Genomic DNA, 23,142 nt, shown 5'->3' with positions numbered 1-23,142 from the left:
TTCCATCCCATTGCAGTGTACTCCACTGAGTCAGAACATCCCCATGACAGCGTACAGCACTGAGTCAGTACATCCCCCGTACAGTGTGCAGCACAGAGTCAGTACATCCCCGTTACAGTGTACAGCGGTGAGTCAGTACATCCCTATTACAGTGTATAGCACTGGGTCAGTACATCCCCAATACAGTCTACAGTGTACAGCGCTGAGTCAAAACATGCCCATTGCACTCAACAGCACTGAGTCAATACATCCCCATTACAGTGTACAGCACTGAGTCAGTACATCCCCAATACAGTGTACAGTGTACAGCACGGAGTCAGTACAGCCCCATAACAGTGTACAGCACTGAGTCAGTACATCCCCATTGCAGTGCATGGCGCTGATTCACTACATCCCCGTTACAGTATACAGCACTGAGTCAGTACATCCCCATTACAGCGTACAGTGTACAGCACTGATTCAGTACATCCCCATTACAGATGTACAGCATTGAGTCAGTACATCCCCATTACAGTGTGCAGCACTGAGTCAATACATCCCCATTACAGTGTACAGTGTACAGCACTGAGTAGTACATCCCCATGACAGTGTACAGCACTGAGTCACTACATCCCCGTTACAGTGTACAGCACTGAGTCAGTACATCCCCATTACAGTGTATTGCACTGAGTCAGAACATCCCCTTTGCAGTCTACAGTGTACAGCACTGAGTCACTACATGCCCATTGCACTCCACAGCACTGAGTCAATACATCCCCATTACAGTGTACAGTGTACAGCACTGAGTCAGTACATCCCCATTACAGTGTACAGCACTGAGTTAATACATCCCCTTTGCAGTGTACAGCACTGATTCAGTACATCCCCATTACAGTGTACAGCACTGAGTTAGTACATCCCCATTACAGTGTACAGCACTGAGTCAGTACATCCCCATTACAGTGTACAGTGTACAGCACTCAGTCAGTACATCCCCATTATAGTGTACAGTACTGAGTCAGTACATTCTCATTATAGTGTATAACACTGAGTCAGTACATGCCCATGACAGTGTACAGCACTGAGTCAGAACATCCCCATTACAGTGTACAGCACTGAGTCAGTGCATCCCCATTACAGTGTGCAGCTCTGATTCAGTACATCCCCATTGCAGTGTACAGCACTGAGTCAGTACATCACCATTACAGTGTACAGTACTGAGTCAGTACATCCCCATTACAGTGTACAGCACTGAGTTAATACATCCCCTTTGCAGTGTACAGCACTGATTCAGTACATCCCCATTACATTGTACAGCACTGAGTCAGTACATCCCCATTACAGTGTACAGTGTACAGCACTGAGTCAGTACATCTTTATTACAGTATATAGCACTGAGTCAGTACATCCCCATTACAGTGTACAGTATACAGCACTGATTCAGTACATCCCCAGTGAAGTGCACAGCACTGAGTCAATGCATCCCCATTACAGTGTACAGCACTGAGTCAGTACATCCCCATTACAGTGTACAGCACTGAGTCAGTGCATCCCCATTACAGTGTGCAGCTCTGATTCAGTACATCCCCATTGCAGTGTACAGCACTGAGTCAGTACATCACCATTACAGTGTACAGTACTGAGTCAGTACATTCCCATTATAGCGTATAACACTGAGTCAGTACGTGCCCATGACAGTGTACAGCACTGAGTCAGAACATCCCCATTGCAGTGTATAGCACTGAGTCAGTACATCCCCATTACAGCGTACAGTATACAGCACTGATTCAGTACATCCCCAGTGAAGTGCACAGCACTGAGTCAGTGCATCCCCCTTACAGTGTAGAGTGTACAGCACTGAGTCAGTACATCCCCATTACAGTCTACTGCACTGAGTCAGTGCATCCCCATTACAGTGTACAGCACTGAGTCACTACATCCCTGTTACAGTGTACAGCACTGAGTCAGTACATCCCCGTTACAGTGAACAGCACTGATCCCTATTACAGTGTATAGCATTGAGTCAGTACATCCCCATTACAGTGTACAGCACTGAGTCAGTACATCCCCATTACAGTGTACAGCACTGAGTCAGAACATCCCCTTTGCAGTGTACAGCACTGAGTCAGTACATCCCCATTACAGTGTACAGTGTACAGCACTGAGTCAGTACATCTTTATTACAGTATATAGCACTGAGTCAGTACATCCCCATTACAGTGTACAGCACTGAGTCAGAACATCCCCTTTGCAGTGTACAGCGCTGAGACAGTACATCCCCATTACAGTTTTCAGTGTACAGCACTGAGTCAGTACATCCCCATTGAAGTGCACAGCACTGAGTCTGTACATCCCCATTACAGTGTACTGCATTGAGTCAGTACATCCCCATTACAGTGTACAGCAGTGAGACAGTACATCCCCATTATAGTGTACTGCACTGAGTCAGTACATCCCCATTACATTGGACAGCATTGAGTCAGTACATCCGCATTACAGTGTACAGCACTGAGTCAATACATCCCCATTACAGTGTACAGTGTACAGCACTGAGTCAGTACATCCCCATTACAGTGTACAGCACTGAGTCACTACATCCCTGTTACAGTGTACAGCACTGAGTCAGTACATCCCCGTTACAGTGTACAGCACTGAGTCAGCACATCGCTATTACAGTGTATGGCACTGAGTCAGAACATCCCCTTTGCAGTGTACAGCACGGAGTAAGTGCATCCCCATTACAGTGTACAGCACTGAGTCAGTACATCCCCATTGAAGTGCACAGCACTGAATCAGTACATCCCAATTACAGTATGCAGCACTGAATCAGTACATCCCCAATTACAGTGTACTGCATTGAGTCAGTACATCCCCATTACATTGTACAGCACTGAGTCATACATCCCCATTACAGTGTACAGCATTGAGACAGTATATCCCCATTACAGTGTAGTGTACAGCCCTGAGCAGTACATGCCAATTGCAGTGTACAGCTTTGAGTCATTCCATCCCATTGCAGTGTACTCCACTGAGTCAGAACATCCCCATGACAGCGTACAGCACTGAGTCAGTACATCCCCCGTACAGTGTGCAGCACAGAGTCAGTACATCCCCGTTACAGTGTACAGCGGTGAGTCAGTACATCCCTATTACAGTGTATAGCACTGGGTCAGTACATCCCCAATACAGTCTACAGTGTACAGCGCTGAGTCAAAACATGCCCATTGCACTCAACAGCACTGAGTCAATACATCCCCATTACAGTGTACAGCACTGAGTCAGTACATCCCCAATACAGTGTACAGTGTACAGCACGGAGTCAGTACAGCCCCATAACAGTGTACAGCACTGAGTCAGTACATCCCCATTGCAGTGCATGGCGCTGATTCACTACATCCCCGTTACAGTATACAGCACTGAGTCAGTACATCCCCATTACAGCGTACAGTGTACAGCACTGATTCAGTACATCCCCATTACAGATGTACAGCATTGAGTCAGTACATCCCCATTACAGTGTGCAGCACTGAGTCAATACATCCCCATTACAGTGTACAGTGTACAGCACTGAGTAGTACATCCCCATGACAGTGTACAGCACTGAGTCACTACATCCCCGTTACAGTGTACAGCACTGAGTCAGTACATCCCCATTACAGTGTATTGCACTGAGTCAGAACATCCCCTTTGCAGTCTACAGTGTACAGCACTGAGTCACTACATGCCCATTGCACTCCACAGCACTGAGTCAATACATCCCCATTACAGTGTACAGCACTGAGTCAGTACATCCCCAATACAGTGTACAGTGTGCAGCACTGAGTCAGTACAGCCCCATGACAGTGCACAGCACTGAGTCAGTACATCCCCCTTACAGTGTAGAGTGTACAGCACTGAGTCAGTACATCCCCATTACAGTGTACAGTGTACAGCACTGAGTCAGTACATCCCCATTACAGTGTACAGCACTGACTTAATACATCCCCTTTGCAGTGTACAGCACTGATTCAGTACATCCCCATTACAGTGTACAGCACTGAGTTAGTACATCCCCATTACAGTGTACAGCACTGAGTCAGTACATGCTCGTTACAGTGTATAGCACTGAGTCAGTACATCCCCTTACAGTCTACAGCACTGAGTCAGTACATCCCCATTGCAGTGTACAGCACTGAGTCAGTACATCCCCATTACAGTGTACAGTGTACAGCACTCAGTCAGTACATCCCCATTATAGTGTACAGTACTGAGTCAGTACATTCTCATTATAGTGTATAACACTGAGTCAGTACATGCCCATGACAGTGTACAGCACTGAGTCAGAACATCCCCATTACAGTGTACAGCACTGAGTCAGTGCATCCCCATTACAGTGTGCAGCTCTGATTCAGTACATCCCCATTGCAGTGTACAGCACTGAGTCAGTACATCCCCATTACAGTGTACAGTGTACAGCACTGAGTCAGTACATCCCCATTACAGTGTACAGCACTGACTTAATACATCCCCTTTGCAGTGTACAGCACTGATTCAGTACATCCCCATTACAGTGTACAGCACTGAGTTAGTACATCCCCATTACAGTGTACAGCACTGAGTCAGTACATGCTCGTTACAGTGTATAGCACTGAGTCAGTACATCCCCTTACAGTCTACAGCACTGAGTCAGTACATCCCCATTGCAGTGTACAGCACTGAGTCAGTACATCCCCATTACAGTGTACAGTGTACAGCACTCAGTCAGTACATCCCCATTATAGTGTACAGTACTGAGTCAGTACATTCTCATTATAGTGTATAACACTGAGTCAGTACATGCCCATGACAGTGTACAGCACTGAGTCAGAACATCCCCATTACAGTGTACAGCACTGAGTCAGTGCATCCCCATTACAGTGTGCAGCTCTGATTCAGTACATCCCCATTGCAGTGTACAGCACTGAGTCAGTACATCACCATTACAGTGTACAGTACTGAGTCAGTACATCCCCATTACAGTGTACAGCACTGAGTTAGTACATGCTCGTTACAGTGTATAGCACTGAGTCAGTACATCCCCTTACAGTCTACAGCACTGAGTCAGTACATCCCCATTGCAGTGTACAGCACTGAGTCAGTACATCCCCATTACAGTGTACAGTGTACAGCACTCAGTCAGTACATCCCCATTATAGTGTACAGTACTGAGTCAGTACATTCTCATTATAGTGTATAACACTGAGTCAGTACATGCCCATGACAGTGTACAGTATACAGCACTGATTCAGTACATCCCCAGTGAAGTGCACAGCACTGAGTCAATGCATCCCCATTACAGTGTACAGCACTGAGTCAGTACATCCCCATTACAGTGTACAGCACTGAGTCAGTGCATCCCCATTACAGTGTGCAGCTCTGATTCAGTACATCCCCATTGCAGTGTACAGCACTGAGTCAGTACATCACCATTACAGTGTACAGTACTGAGTCAGTACATTCCCATTATAGTGTATAACACTGAGTCAGTACATGCCCATGACAGTGTACAGCACTGAGTCAGAACATCCCCATTGCAGTGTATAGCACTGAGTCAGTACATCCCCATTACAGCGTACAGTATACAGCACTGATTCAGTACATCCCCAGTGAAGTGCACAGCACTGAGTCAGTGCATCCCCCTTACAGTGTAGAGTGTACAGCACTGAGTCAGTACATCCCCATTACAGTCTACTGCACTGAGTCAGTGCATCCCCATTACAGTGTACAGCACTGAGTCACTACATCCCCGTTACAGTGTACAGCACTGAGTCAGTACATCCCCACTACAGTGTATCGCACTGAGTTGGTACATCCCAATTCCAGTGTGCAACACTGATTCTGTACATCCCCATTACAGACTACAGCACGGAGTCAGTATGTCCCCATTACAGTGTACAGTGTACAGCACTGAGGGACTACATGCACATTGCAGTGTACCGCATTGAGTCAGTACATCCCCATTACAGTGCAGAGCACTGAGTCAGTACATCCCCATTACAGTGTACAGTGTGCAGCACTGAGTCAGCACATCCCCATTACACTGTGCAGCACTGATTCAGTACATCCCCATTGCAGTGTACAGCACTGAGTCAGTACATCCCCATTACAGTGTACAGTGTACAGCACTGCGTCACTACATGCCCATTGCAGTGCACAGCACTAAGTCAGTACATCCCCATTTCAGTGTACAGCACTGAGACAGTACCTCCCAATGACAGTGTACTGCACTGAGTCAGTACATCCCCATTACGGTGTAGAGCACTGATTGAGTACATCCCCAGTACAGTGTACAGCACTGAGTCAGTACATCCCCATTACAGTGTACAGCACTGAGTCAGTACATCCCCATTGCAGTGTAGTCCACTGAGTCAGTACATCCCCATTACAGTGGACAGCACTGAGTCAGTACATCCCCATCACAGTGTACTGCACTGAGTCAGAACATGCCCATTACACTGAACAGTGTACAGTACAGAGTCACTACATGTCCATAGCAGTGCAGAGCACTGAGCCAGTACATCCCCATTACAGTTTACTGCATTGAGTCAGTACATCCTCATTACAGTTTATTGCACTGAGTCAGTACATCCCCATGACAGTGTACAGCACTGAGTCAGTACATCCCCAGTACAGTGTGCAGCACTGAGTCAGTACATCCCCGTTACAGTGTACAGCAGTGAGTCAGTACATCCCTAATACAGTGTATAGCACTGGGTCAGTACATCCACATTACAGTCCACAGTGTACAGCACTGAGTCACTACATGCCCATTGCACTGTAAAGCACTGAGTCAGTACATCCCCATTACAGTGTATAGCACAGATTCAGAGCATCCCCTTTGCAGTGTATAGCACGGAGTCAGTACATCCCCATAACAGTATGCAGCACTGAGTCAGTACATCCCATTACAGTGTACTGCATTGAGTCAGTATATCCCCATTACAGTCTACAGTGTACAGCACTGAGTCACTACATGCCCATTGCACTGAACAGCACTGAGTCAGTACATCCCCATTACAGTGTACAGCACTGAGTCAGTACATCCCCATTACAGTGTAGAGAACTGATTGAGTACATCCCCAGTACAGTGTGCAGCACTGATTGAGTACATCTTCATGACAGTGAACAGCACTGAGTCAGTACATCCCCATTACAGTGCACAGTGTACAATACTGAGTCAGTACATCCCCATTACAGTGTACTGCACGGAGTCAGTACATCCCCATTACAGTATGCAGCACTGAGTCAGTACATCCGATTACAGTGTACTGCATTGAGTCAGTATATCCCCATTACAGTCTACAGTGTACAGCACTGAGTCACTACATGCCCATTGCACTGAACAGCACTGAATCAGTACATCCCCATTACAGTGTACAGCACTGAGTCAGTACATCCCCATTACAGTGTACAGTGTGCAGCACTGATTCGGTACATCCCCATTGCAGTGTACAGCACTGAGTCAGTACATCCCCATTACAGTGTACAGCATTGAGTCAGTACATCCCCATTACAGTGTACAGCACTGAGTCAGTACATCCCCATTACAGTGTACAGTGTAGAGCACTGAGTCAGTACATCCCCATGACAGTGTACAGCGTTGTGTCAGTACATCCCCATTACAGTGTACAGCACTGAGTCAATACATTCCCATTACAGTGTACAGTGTACAGCACTGAGTCAGTACATCCCCATGACTGTGTACAGCACTGAGTCACTACATCCCCGTTACAGTGTACAGCACTGAGTCAGTACATCCCCGTTACAGTGTACAGCACTGAGTCAGAACATCCCCTTTGCAGTCTACAGTGTACAGCACTGAGTCACTACATGCCCATTGCACTCTACAGCACTGAGTCAATACATCCCCATTACAGTGTACAGCACTGAGTCAGTACATCCCCAATACAGTGTACAGTGTGCAGCACTGAGTCAGTACATCCCCATTACAGTGTACAGCACTGAGTTAATACATCCCCATTACAGTGTACAGCACTGAGTTAATACATCCCCTTTGCAGTGTACAGCACTGATTCAGTACATCCCCATTACAGTGTAGAGTGTACAGCACTGAGTCAGTACATCCCCATTACAGTGTACAGTGTACAGCACTGAGTCAGTACATCCCCATTACAGTGTACAGCACTGAGTTAATACATCCCCTTTGCAGTGTACAGCACTGATTCAGTACATCCCCATTACAGTGTACAGCACTGAGTTAGTACATCCTCATTACAGTGTACAGCACTGAGTCAGTACATCCCCATTACAGTGTACAGTGTACAGCACTCAGTCAGTACATCCCCATTATAGTGTACAGTACTGAGTCAGTACATTCTCATTATAGTGTATAACACTGAGTCAGTACATGCCCATGACAGTGTACAGCACTGAGTCAGAACATCCCCATTACAGTGTACAGCACTGAGTCAGTGCATCCCCATTACAGTGTGCAGCTCTGATTCAGTACATCCCCATTGCAGTGTACAGCACTGAGTCAGTACATCACCATTACAGTGTACAGTACTGAGTCAGTACATCCCCATTACAGTGTACAGCACTGAGTTAATACATCCCCTTTGCAGTGTACAGCACTGATTCAGTACATCCCCATTACAGTGTACAGCACTGAGTCAGTGCATCCCCATTACAGTGTGCAGCTCTGATTCAGTACATCCCCATTGCAGTGTACAGCACTGAGTCAGTACATCACCATTACAGTGTACAGTACTGAGTCAGTACATTCCCATTATAGCGTATAACACTGAGTCAGTACGTGCCCATGACAGTGTACAGCACTGAGTCAGAACATCCCCATTGCAGTGTATAGCACTGAGTCAGTACATCCCCATTACAGCGTACAGTATACAGCACTGATTCAGTACATCCCCAGTGAAGTGCACAGCACTGAGTCAGTGCATCCCCCTTACAGTGTAGAGTGTACAGCACTGAGTCAGTACATCCCCATTACAGTCTACTGCACTGAGTCAGTGCATCCCCATTACAGTGTACAGCACTGAGTCACTACATCCCTGTTACAGTGTACAGCACTGAGTCAGTACATCCCCGTTACAGTGAACAGCACTGATCCCTATTACAGTGTATAGCACTGAGTCAGTACATCCCCATTACAGTGTACAGCACTGAGTCAGTACATCCCCATTACAGTGTACAGCACTGAGTCAGAACATCCCCTTTGCAGTGTACAGCACTGAGTCAGTACATCCCCATTACAGTGTACAGCGTACAGCACTGAGTCAGTACATCTTTATTACAGTATATAGCACTGAGTCAGTACATCCCCATTACAGTGTACAGCACTGAGTCAGAACATCCCCTTTGCAGTGTACAGCGCTGAGACAGTACATCCCCATTACAGTTTTCAGTGTACAGCACTGAGTCAGTACATCCCCATTGAAGTGCACAGCACTGAGTCTGTACATCCCCATTACAGTGTACTGCATTGAGTCAGTACATCCCCATTACAGTGTACAGCAGTGAGACAGTACATCCCCATTATAGTGTACTGCACTGAGTCAGTACATCCCCATTACATTGGACAGCATTGAGTCAGTACATCCGCATTACAGTGTACAGCACTGAGTCAGTACATCCCCATTACAGTGTACAGCACTGAGTCACTACATCCCCGTTACAGTGTACAGCACTGAGTCAGTACATCCCCGTTACAGTGTACAGCACTGAGTCAGTACATCGCTATTACAGTGTATGGCACTGAGTCAGAACATCCCCTTTGCAGTGTACAGCACGGAGTAAGTGCTGCCCCATTACAGTGTACAGCACTGAGTCAGTACATCCCCATTGAAGTGCACAGCACTGAATCAGTACATCCCAATTACAGTATGCAGCACTGAATCAGTACATCCCCAATTACAGTGTACTGCATTGAGTCAGTACATCCCCATTACATTGTACAGCACTGAGTCAGTACATCCCCATTACAGTGTACAGTGTACAGCACTGAGTCAGTACATCTTTATTACAGTATATAGCACTGAGTCAGTACATCCCCATTACAGTGTACAGCACTGAGTCAGAACATCCCCTTTGCAGTGTACAGCGCTGAGACAGTACATCCCCATTACAGTTTTCAGTGTACAGCACTGAGTCAGTACATCCCCATTACAGTGTACAGTGTACAGCACTCAGTCAGTACATCCCCATTATAGTGTACAGTACTGAGTCAGTACATTCTCATTATAGTGTATAACACTGAGTCAGTACATGCCCATGACAGTGTACAGCACTGAGTCAGAACATCCCCATTACAGTGTACAGCACTGAGTCAGTGCATCCCCATTACAGTGTGCAGCTCTGATTCAGTACATCCCCATTGCAGTGTACAGCACTGAGTCAGTACATCACCATTACAGTGTACAGTACTGAGTCAGTACATTCCCATTATAGTGTATAACACTGAGTCAGTACATGCCCATGACAGTGTACAGCACTGAGTCAGAACATCCCCATTGCAGTGTATAGCACTGAGTCAGTACATCCCCATTACAGCGTACAGTATACAGCACTGATTCAGTACATCCCCAGTGAAGTGCACAGCACTGAGTCAGTGCATCCCCCTTACAGTGTAGAGTGTACAGCACTGAGTCAGTACATCCCCATTACAGTCTACTGCACTGAGTCAGTGCATCCCCATTACAGTGTACAGCACTGAGTCACTACATCCCCGTTACAGTGTACAGCACTGAGTCAGTACATCCCCACTACAGTGTATCGCACTGAGTTGGTACATCCCAATTCCAGTGTGCAACACTGATTCTGTACATCCCCATTACAGACTACAGCACGGAGTCAGTATGTCCCCATTACAGTGTACAGTGTACAGCACTGAGGGACTACATGCACATTGCAGTGTACCGCATTGAGTCAGTACATCCCCATTACAGTGCAGAGCACTGAGTCAGTACATCCCCATTACAGTGTACAGTGTGCAGCACTGAGTCAGCACATCCCCATTACACTGTGCAGCACTGATTCAGTACATCCCCATTGCAGTGTACAGCACTGAGTCAGTACATCCCCATTACAGTGTACAGTGTACAGCACTGCGTCACTACATGCCCATTGCAGTGCACAGCACTAAGTCAGTACATCCCCATTTCAGTGTACAGCACTGAGACAGTACCTCCCAATGACAGTGTACTGCACTGAGTCAGTACATCCCCATTACGGTGTAGAGCACTGATTGAGTACATCCCCAGTACAGTGTACAGCACTGAGTCAGTACATCCCCATTACAGTGTACAGCACTGAGTCAGTACATCCCCATTGCAGTGTAGTCCACTGAGTCAGTACATCCCCATTACAGTGGACAGCACTGAGTCAGTACATCCCCATCACAGTGTACTGCACTGAGTCAGAACATGCCCATTACACTGAACAGTGTACAGTACAGAGTCACTACATGTCCATAGCAGTGCAGAGCACTGAGCCAGTACATCCCCATTACAGTTTACTGCATTGAGTCAGTACATCCTCATTACAGTTTATTGCACTGAGTCAGTACATCCCCATTACAGTGTACAGCACTGAGTCAGTACATCCCCAGTACAGTGTGCAGCACTGAGTCAGTACATCCCCGTTACAGTGTACAGCAGTGAGTCAGTACATCCCTAATACAGTGTATAGCACTGGGTCAGTACATCCACATTACAGTCCACAGTGTACAGCACTGAGTCACTACATGCCCATTGCACTGTAAAGCACTGAGTCAGTACATCCCCATTACAGTGTATAGCACAGATTCAGAGCATCCCCTTTGCAGTGTATAGCACGGAGTCAGTACATCCCCATAACAGTATGCAGCACTGAGTCAGTACATCCCATTACAGTGTACTGCATTGAGTCAGTATATCCCCATTACAGTCTACAGTGTACAGCACTGAGTCACTACATGCCCATTGCACTGAACAGCACTGAGTCAGTACATCCCCATTACAGTGTACAGCACTGAGTCAGTACATCCCCATTACAGTGTAGAGAACTGATTGAGTACATCCCCAGTACAGTGTGCAGCACTGATTGAGTACATCTTCATGACAGTGAACAGCACTGAGTCAGTACATCCCCATTACAGTGCACAGTGTACAATACTGAGTCAGTACATCCCCATTACAGTGTACTGCACGGAGTCAGTACATCCCCATTACAGTATGCAGCACTGAGTCAGTACATCCCCATTACAGTGTACAGCACTGAGTCACTACATGCCCATTGCACTGAACAGCACTGAATCAGTACATCCCCATTACAGTGTACAGCACTGAGTCAGTACATCCCCATTACAGTGTACAGTGTGCAGCACTGATTCGGTACATCCCCATTGCAGTGTACAGCACTGAGTCAGTACATCCCCATTACAGTGTACAGCATTGAGTCAGTACATCCCCATTACAGTGTACAGCACTGAGTCAGTACATCCCCATTACAGTGTACAGTGTAGAGCACTGAGTCAGTACATCCCCATGACAGTGTACAGCATTGTGTCAGTACATCCCCATTACAGTGTACAGCACTGAGTCAATACATCCCCATTACAGTGTACAGTGTACAGCACTGAGTCAGTACATCCCCATGACTGTGTACAGCACTGAGTCACTACATCCCCGTTACAGTGTACAGCACTGAGTCAGTACATCCCCGTTACAGTGTACAGCACTGAGTCAGAACATCCCCTTTGCAGTCTACAGTGTACAGCACTGAGTCACTACATGCCCATTGCACTCTACAGCACTGAGTCAATACATCCCCATTACAGTGTACAGCACTGAGTCAGTACATCCCCAATACAGTGTACAGTGTGCAGCACTGAGTCAGTACATCCCCATTACAGTGTACAGCACTGAGTTAATACATCCCCATTACAGTGTACAGCACTGAGTTAATACATCCCCTTTGCAGTGTACAGCACTGATTCAGTACATCCCCATTACAGTGTAGAGTGTACAGCACTGAGTCAGTACATCCCCATTACAGTGTACAGTGTACAGCACTGAGTCAGTACATCCCCATTACAGTGTACAGCACTGAGTTAATACATCCCCTTTGCAGTGTACAGCACTGATTCAGTACATCCCCATTACAGTGTACAGCACTGAGTCAGTACATCCCCATTACAGTGTACAGCACTGAGTCAGAACATCCCCTTTGCAGTGTACAGCACTGAGTCAGTACATCCCCATTACAGTGTACAGTGTACAGCACTGAGTCAGTACATCTTTATTACAGTATATAGCACTGAGTCAGTACATCCCCATTACAGTGTACAGCACTGAGTCAGAACATCCCCTTTGCAGTGTACAGCGCTGAGACAGTACAACCCCATTACAGTTTTCAGTGTACAGCACTGAGTCAGTACATCTCCATTGAAGTGCACAGCACTGAGTCTGTACATCCCCATTACAGTGTACTGCATTGAGTCAGTACATCCTCATTACAGTGTACAGCAGTGAGACAGTACATCCCCATTATAGTGTACTGCACTGAGTCAGTACATCCCCATTACATTGGACAGCATTGAGTCAGTACATCCGCATTACAGTGTACAGCACTGAGTCAATACATCCCCATTACAGTGTACAGTGTACAGCACTGAGTCAGTACATCCCCATTACAGTGTACAGCACTGAGTCACTACATCCCCGTTACAGTGTACAGCACTGAGTCAGTACATCCCCGTTACAGTGTACAGCACTGAGTCAGTACATCGCTATTACAGTGTACGGCACTGAGTCAGAACATCCCCTTTGCAGTGTATAGCGCTGAGACAGTACATGCCCATTACAGTTTTCAGTGTACAGCACTGAGTCAGTACATCCCCATTGAAGTGCACAGCACTGAGTCTGTACATCCCCATTACAATGTACTGCATTGAGTCAGTACATCCCCATTACAGTGTACAGCAGTGAGACAGTACATCCCCATTATCGTGTACTGCACTGAGTCAGTACATCCCCATTACATTGGACAGCATTGAGTCAGTACATCCGCATTACAGTGTACAGTGCACAGCACCGAGTTATTACATCCGCATTAGAGTGTATAGCACTGATTCAGTACATCCCCATTACAGTGTACAGCACTGAGTCAGCACATGCCCATTACAGTGTATAGCACTGAGTCAGTACATCCCCATTACAGTGTACAGCACTGAGTCAGCACATCCCCATTGCAGTGTACAGCACTGAGTCAGTACATCCCCATTACAGTGTACAGTGTACAGCACTCAGTCAGTACATCCCCATTATAGTGTACAGTGCTGAGTCAGTACATCCCCATTATAGTGTATAACACTGAGTCAGTACATGCCCATGACAGTGTGCAGCACTGAGTCAGAACATCCCCTTTGCAGTTTACAGCACTGAGTCAGTACATCCCCAGTGAAGTGCACAACACTGAGTCCGTACATCCCCATTACAGTGTACAGCACTGTGTCAGTACATCCCCATTACATTGTACAGCACTCAGTCAGTACATCCCCATTATAGTGTACTGCACTGAGTCAGTACATCCCCATTATAGTGTATAACACTGAGTCAGTACAGGCCCATGACAGTGTGCAGCACTGAGTCAGAACATCCCCTTTGCAGTTTACAGCACTGAGTCAGTACATCCCCAGTGAAGTGCACAACACTGAGTCAGTACATCCCCATTACAGTGTACAGCATTGAGTCAGTGCATCCCCATTACAGTGTACAGCATTGAGTCAGTGCATCCCCATTACAGTGTCGTGTACAGGTCTGAGTCAGTACATCCCCATTACAGTGTACAGCACTGAATCAGTACATCCCCTTTGCAGTGTACAGCACTGAGTCAGTACATCCCCATTACAGTGTACAGCACTGAGTCAGTACATCCTTATTACAGTATATAGCACTGTGTCAGTACATCCCCATTACAGTGTACAGCACTGAGTCAGAGCATCCCCTTTGCAGTGTACAGCGCTGAGACAGTACATCTCCATTACAGTTTTCAGTGTACAGCACTGAGTCAGTACATCCCCATTGAAGTGCACAGCACTGAGTCTGTACATCCCCATTACAGTGTACTGCATTGAGTCAGTACATCCCCATTACAGTGTACAGCAGTGAGACAGTACATCCCCATTACAGTGTACTGCATTGAGTCAGTACATCCCCATTACATTATACAGGATTGAGTCAGTACATCCGCATTACAGTGTACAGTGCACAGCACCGAGTTATTACATCCGCATTAGAGTGTACAGCACTGATTCAGTACATCCCCATTACAGTGTACAGCACTGAGTGAGTACATCCCCATTACAGTGTACTGCACTCAGTCAGTACATCCTCATTACAGTGTACAGCACTGAGTCAGCACATCCCCATTACAGTGTACTGCACTGAGTCAGTACATCCCCATAACAGTGTGCAGCACTGATTTAGTAGATCCCCATGGCAGTGTCCAGCACTGAGTCAAGACATCCCTATTACAGTCTACTGCACTGAGTCAGTACATCCCCATTACAGTGTACTTCATTGAGTCAGTACATCCCCAATGCAGTCTACAGTTAACAGCACTGAGTCACCTCATGCCCTTTGCAGTCTACAGCACTGAGTCAGTGCATCCCCATTACAGTGTGCAGCACTGATTCCGTACATCCCCATTGCAGTGTACAGCACTGAGTCAGTACATCCCCATTCCGGTGTGCAGTGTACAGCACTTAGTCAGTACGTCCCCGTTACAGTGTACAGCACTGAGTCAGTACATCCCCATTCCAGTGTACAGCACTGATTCAGTACAGCCCCATTACAGTGTACAGCACTGAGTCAGTACATCCCCATTACAGTGTACAGTGTACAGCACTGAGTCAGTACATCCCCATGACTGTGTACAGCACTGAGTCACTACATCCCCGTTACAGTGTACAGCACTGAGTCAGTACATCCCCGTTACAGTGTACAGCACTGAGTCAGAACATCCCCTTTGCAGTCTACAGTGTACAGCACTGAGTCACTACATGCCCATTGCACTCTACAGCATTGAGTCAATACATCCCCATTATAGTGTACAGCACTGAGTCAGTACATCCCCAATACAGTGTACAGTGTGCAGCACTGAGTCAGTACATCCCCATTACAGTGTACAGCGGTGAGTCAGTACATCCCTATTACAGTGTATAGCACTGGGTCAGTACATCCCCAATACAGTCTACAGTGTACAGCGCTGAGTCACTACATGCCCATTGCACTCAACAGCGCTGAGTCAATACATCCCCATTACAGTGTACAGCACTGAGTCAGTACATCCCCAATACAGTGTACAGTGTACAGCACGGAGTCAGTACAGCCCCATGACAGTGTACAGCACTGAGTCAGTACATCCCCAGTACAGTGTGCAGCACTGAGTCAGTACATCCCCGTTACAGTGTACAGCAGTGAGTCAGTACATCCCTAATACAGTGTATAGCACTGGGTCAGTACATCCACATTACAGTCCACAGTGTACAGCACTGAGTCACTACATGCCCATTGCACTGTAAAGCACTGAGTCAGTACATCCCCATTACAGTGTATAGCACAGATTCAGAGCATCCCCTTTGCAGTGTATAGCACGGAGTCAGTACATCCCCATAACAGTATGCAGCACTGAGTCAGTACATCCCATTACAGTGTACTGCATTGAGTCAGTATATCCCCATTACAGTCTACAGTGTACAGCACTGAGTCACTACATGCCCATTGCACTGAACAGCACTGAATCAGTACATCCCCATTACAGTGTACAGCACTGAGTCAGTACATCCCCATTACAGTGTACAGTGTGCAGCACTGATTCGGTACATCCCCATTGCAGTGTACAGCACTGAGTCAGTACATCCCCATTACAGTGTACAGCATTGAGTCAGTACATCCCCATTACAGTGTACAGCACTGAGTCAGTACATCCCCATTACAGTGTACAGTGTAGAGCACTGAGTCAGTACATCCCCATGACAGTGTACAGCGTTGTGTCAGTACATCCCCATTACAGTGTACAGCACTGAGTCAATACATCCCCATTACAGTGTACAGTGTACAGCACTGAGTCAGTACATCCCCATGACTGTGTACAGCACTGAGTCACTACATCCCCGTTACAGTGTACAGCACTGAGTCAGTACATCCCCGTTACAGTGTACAGCACTGAGTCAGAACATCCCCTTTGCAGTCTACAGTGTACAGCACTGAGTCACTACATGCCCATTGCACTCTACAGCACTGAGTCAATACATCCCCATTACAGTGTACAGCACTGAGTCAGTACATCCCCAATACAGTGCACAGTGTGCAGCACTGAGTCAGTACATCCCCATTACAGTGTACAGCACTGAGTTAATACATCCCCATTACAGTGTACAGCACTGAGTTAATACATCCCCTTTGCAGTGTACAGCACTGATTCAGTACATCCCCATTACAGTGTAGAGTGTACAGCACTGAGTCAGTACATCCCCATTACAGTGTACAGTGTACAGCACTGAGTCAGTACATCCCCATTACAGTGTACAGCACTGAGTTAATACATCCCCTTTGCAGTGTACAGCACTGATTCAGTACATCCCCATTACAGTGTACAGCACTGAGTTAGTACATCCCCATTACAGTGTACAGCACTGAGTCAGTACATCCCCATTACAGTGTACAGTGTACAGCACTCAGTCAGTACATCCCCATTATAGTGTACAGTACTGAGTCAGTACATTCTCATTATAGTGTATAACACTGAGTCAGTACATGCCCATGACAGTGTACAGCACTGAGTCAGAACATCCCCATTACAGTGTACAGCACTGAGTCAGTGCATCCCCATTACAGTGTGCAGCTCTGATTCAGTACATCCCCATTGCAGTGTACAGCACTGAGTCAGTACATCACCATTACAGTGTACAGTACTGAGTCAGTACATCCCCATTACAGTGTACAGCACTGAGTTAATACATCCCCTTTGCAGTGTACAGCACTGATTCAGTACATCCCCATTACATTGTACAGCACTGAGTCAGTACATCCCCATTACAGTGTACAGTGTACAGCACTGAGTCAGTACATCTTTATTACAGTATATAGCACTGAGTCAGTACATCCCCATTACAGTGTACAGTATACAGCACTGATTCAGTACATCCCCAGTGAAGTGCACAGCACTGAGTCAATGCATCCCCATTACAGTGTACAGCACTGAGTCAGTACATCCCCATTACAGTGTACAGCACTGAGTCAGTGCATCCCCATTACAGTGTGCAGCTCTGATTCAGTACATCCCCATTGCAGTGTACAGCACTGAGTCAGTACATCACCATTACAGTGTACAGTACTGAGTCAGTACATTCCCATTATAGCGTATAACACTGAGTCAGTACGTGCCCATGACAGTGTACAGCACTGAGTCAGAACATCCCCATTGCAGTGTATAGCACTGAGTCAGTACATCCCCATTACAGCGTACAGTATACAGCACTGATTCAGTACATCCCCAGTGAAGTGCACAGCACTGAGTCAGTGCATCCCCCTTACAGTGTAGAGTGTACAGCACTGAGTCAGTACATCCCCATTACAGTCTACTGCACTGAGTCAGTGCATCCCCATTACAGTGTACAGCACTGAGTCACTACATCCCTGTTACAGTGTACAGCACTGAGTCAGTACATCCCCGTTACAGTGAACAGCACTGATCCCTATTACAGTGTATAGCATTGAGTCAGTACATCCCCATTACAGTGTACAGCACTGAGTCAGTACATCCCCATTACAGTGTACAGCACTGAGTCAGAACATCCCCTTTGCAGTGTACAGCACTGAGTCAGTACATCCCCATTACAGTGTACAGTGTACAGCACTGAGTCAGTACATCTTTATTACAGTATATAGCACTGAGTCAGTACATCCCCATTACAGTGTACAGCACTGAGTCAGAACATCCCCTTTGCAGTGTACAGCGCTGAGACAGTACATCCCCATTACAGTTTTCAGTGTACAGCACTGAGTCAGTACATCCCCATTGAAGTGCACAGCACTGAGTCTGTACATCCCCATTACAGTGTACTGCATTGAGTCAGTACATCCCCATTACAGTGTACAGCAGTGAGACAGTACATCCCCATTATAGTGTACTGCACTGAGTCAGTACATCCCCATTACATTGGACAGCATTGAGTCAGTACATCCGCATTACAGTGTACAGCACTGAGTCAATACATCCCCATTACAGTGTACAGTGTACAGCACTGAGTCAGTACATCCCCATTACAGTGTACAGCACTGAGTCACTACATCCCTGTTACAGTGTACAGCACTGAGTCAGTACATCCCCGTTACAGTGTACAGCACTGAGTCAGCACATCGCTATTACAGTGTATGGCACTGAGTCAGAACATCCCCTTTGCAGTGTACAGCACGGAGTAAGTGCATCCCCATTACAGTGTACAGCACTGAGTCAGTACATCCCCATTGAAGTGCACAGCACTGAATCAGTACATCCCAATTACAGTATGCAGCACTGAATCAGTACATCCCCAATTACAGTGTACTGCATTGAGTCAGTACATCCCCATTACATTGTACAGCACTGAGTCATACATCCCCATTACAGTGTACAGCATTGAGACAGTATATCCCCATTACAGTGTAGTGTACAGCCCTGAGCAGTACATGCCAATTGCAGTGTACAGCTTTGAGTCATTCCATCCCATTGCAGTGTACTCCACTGAGTCAGAACATCCCCATGACAGCGTACAGCACTGAGTCAGTACATCCCCCGTACAGTGTGCAGCACAGAGTCAGTACATCCCCGTTACAGTGTACAGCGGTGAGTCAGTACATCCCTATTACAGTGTATAGCACTGGGTCAGTACATCCCCAATACAGTCTACAGTGTACAGCGCTGAGTCAAAACATGCCCATTGCACTCAACAGCACTGAGTCAATACATCCCCATTACAGTGTACAGCACTGAGTCAGTACATCCCCAATACAGTGTACAGTGTACAGCACGGAGTCAGTACAGCCCCATAACAGTGTACAGCACTGAGTCAGTACATCCCCATTGCAGTGCATGGCGCTGATTCACTACATCCCCGTTACAGTATACAGCACTGAGTCAGTACATCCCCATTACAGCGTACAGTGTACAGCACTGATTCAGTACATCCCCATTACAGATGTACAGCATTGAGTCAGTACATCCCCATTACAGTGTGCAGCACTGAGTCAATACATCCCCATTACAGTGTACAGTGTACAGCACTGAGTAGTACATCCCCATGACAGTGTACAGCACTGAGTCACTACATCCCCGTTACAGTGTACAGCACTGAGTCAGTACATCCCCATTACAGTGTATTGCACTGAGTCAGAACATCCCCTTTGCAGTCTACAGTGTACAGCACTGAGTCACTACATGCCCATTGCACTCCACAGCACTGAGTCAATACATCCCCATTACAGTGTACAGCACTGAGTCAGTACATCCCCAATACAGTGTACAGTGTGCAGCACTGAGTCAGTACAGCCCCATGACAGTGCACAGCACTGAGTCAGTACATCCCCCTTACAGTGTAGAGTGTACAGCACTGAGTCAGTACATCCCCATTACAGTGTACAGTGTACAGCACTGAGTCAGTACATCCCCATTACAGTGTACAGCACTGACTTAATACATCCCCTTTGCAGTGTACAGCACTGATTCAGTACATCCCCATTACAGTGTACAGCACTGAGTTAGTACATCCCCATTACAGTGTACAGCACTGAGTCAGTACATGCTCGTTACAGTGTATAGCACTGAGTCAGTACATCCCCTTACAGTCTACAGCACTGAGTCAGTACATCCCCATTGCAGTGTACAGCACTGAGTCAGTACATCCCCATTACAGTGTACAGTGTACAGCACTCAGTCAGTACATCCCCATTATAGTGTACAGTACTGAGTCAGTACATTCTCATTATAGTGTATAACACTGAGTCAGTACATGCCCATGACAGTGTACAGCACTGAGTCAGAACATCCCCATTACAGTGTACAGCACTGAGTCAGTGCATCCCCATTACAGTGTGCAGCTCTGATTCAGTACATCCCCATTGCAGTGTACAGCACTGAGTCAGTACATCACCATTACAGTGTACAGTACTGAGTCAGGACATCCCCATTACAGTGTACAGCACTGAGTTAGTACATGCTCGTTACAGTGTATAGCACTGAGTCAGTACATCCCCTTACAGTCTACAGCACTGAGTCAGTACATCCCCATTGCAGTGTACAGCACTGAGTCAGTACATCCCCATTACAGTGTACAGTGTACAGCACTCAGTCAGTACATCCCCATTATAGTGTACAGTACTGAGTCAGTACATTCTCATTATAGTGTATAACACTGAGTCAGTACATGCCCATGACAGTGTACAGTATACAGCACTGATTCAGTACATCCCCAGTGAAGTGCACAGCACTGAGTCAATGCATCCCCATTACAGTGTACAGCACTGAGTCAGTACATCCCCATTACAGTGTACAGCACTGAGTCAGTGCATCCCCATTACAGTGTGCAGCTCTGATTCAGTACATCCCCATTGCAGTGTACAGCACTGAGTCAGTACATCACCATTACAGTGTACAGTACTGAGTCAGTACATTCCCATTATAGTGTATAACACTGAGTCAGTACATGCCCATGACAGTGTACAGCACTGAGTCAGAACATCCCCATTGCAGTGTATAGCACTGAGTCAGTACATCCCCATTACAGCGTACAGTATACAGCACTGATTCAGTACATCCCCAGTGAAGTGCACAGCACTGAGTCAGTGCATCCCCCTTACAGTGTAGAGTGTACAGCACTGAGTCAGTACATCCCCATTACAGTCTACTGCACTGAGTCAGTGCATCCCCATTACAGTGTACAGCACTGAGTCACTACATCCCCGTTACAGTGTACAGCACTGAGTCAGTACATCCCCACTACAGTGGATCGCACTGAGTTGGTACATCCCAATTCCAGTGTGCAACACTGATTCTGTACATCCCCATTACAGACTACAGCACGGAGTCAGTATGTCCCCATTACAGTGTACAGTGTACAGCACTGAGGGACTACATGCACATTGCAGTGTACCGCATTGAGTCAGTACATCCCCATTACAGTGCAGAGCACTGAGTCAGTACATCCCCATTACAGTGTACAGTGTGCAGCACTGAGTCAGCACATCCCCATTACACTGTGCAGCACTGATTCAGTACATCCCCATTGCAGTGTACAGCACTGAGTCAGTACATCCCCATTACAGTGTACAGTGTACAGCACTGCGTCACTACATGCCCATTGCAGTGCACAGCACTAAGTCAGTACATCCCCATTTCAGTGTACAGCACTGAGACAGTACCTCCCAATGACAGTGTACTGCACTGAGTCAGTACATCCCCATTACGGTGTAGAGCACTGATTGAGTACATCCCCAGTACAGTGTACAGCACTGAGTCAGTACATCCCCATTACAGTGTACAGCACTGAGTCAGTACATCCCCATTGCAGTGTAGTCCACTGAGTCAGTACATCCCCATTACAGTGGACAGCACTGAGTCAGTACATCCCCATCACAGTGTACTGCACTGAGTCAGAACATGCCCATTACACTGAACAGTGTACAGTACAGAGTCACTACATGTCCATAGCAGTGCAGAGCACTGAGCCAGTACATCCCCATTACAGTTTACTGCATTGAGTCAGTACATCCTCATTACAGTTTATTGCACTGAGTCAGTACATCCCCATGACAGTGTACAGCACTGAGTCAGTACATCCCCAGTACAGTGTGCAGCACTGAGTCAGTACATCCCCGTTACAGTGTACAGCAGTGAGTCAGTACATCCCTAATACAGTGTATAGCACTGGGTCAGTACATCCACATTACAGTCCACAGTGTACAGCACTGAGTCACTACATGCCCATTGCACTGTAAAGCACTGAGTCAGTACATCCCCATTACAGTGTATAGCACAGATTCAGAGCATCCCCTTTGCAGTGTATAGCACGGAGTCAGTACATCCCCATAACAGTATGCAGCACTGAGTCAGTACATCCCATTACAGTGTACTGCATTGAGTCAGTAT

The sequence above is a fragment of the Stegostoma tigrinum genome, chromosome 29, assembly GCF_030684315.1.
Source record: "Stegostoma tigrinum isolate sSteTig4 chromosome 29, sSteTig4.hap1, whole genome shotgun sequence".
NCBI lineage: Eukaryota > Metazoa > Chordata > Chondrichthyes > Orectolobiformes > Stegostomatidae > Stegostoma > Stegostoma tigrinum.
Note: the sequence above shows the minus strand (reverse complement) of the source record.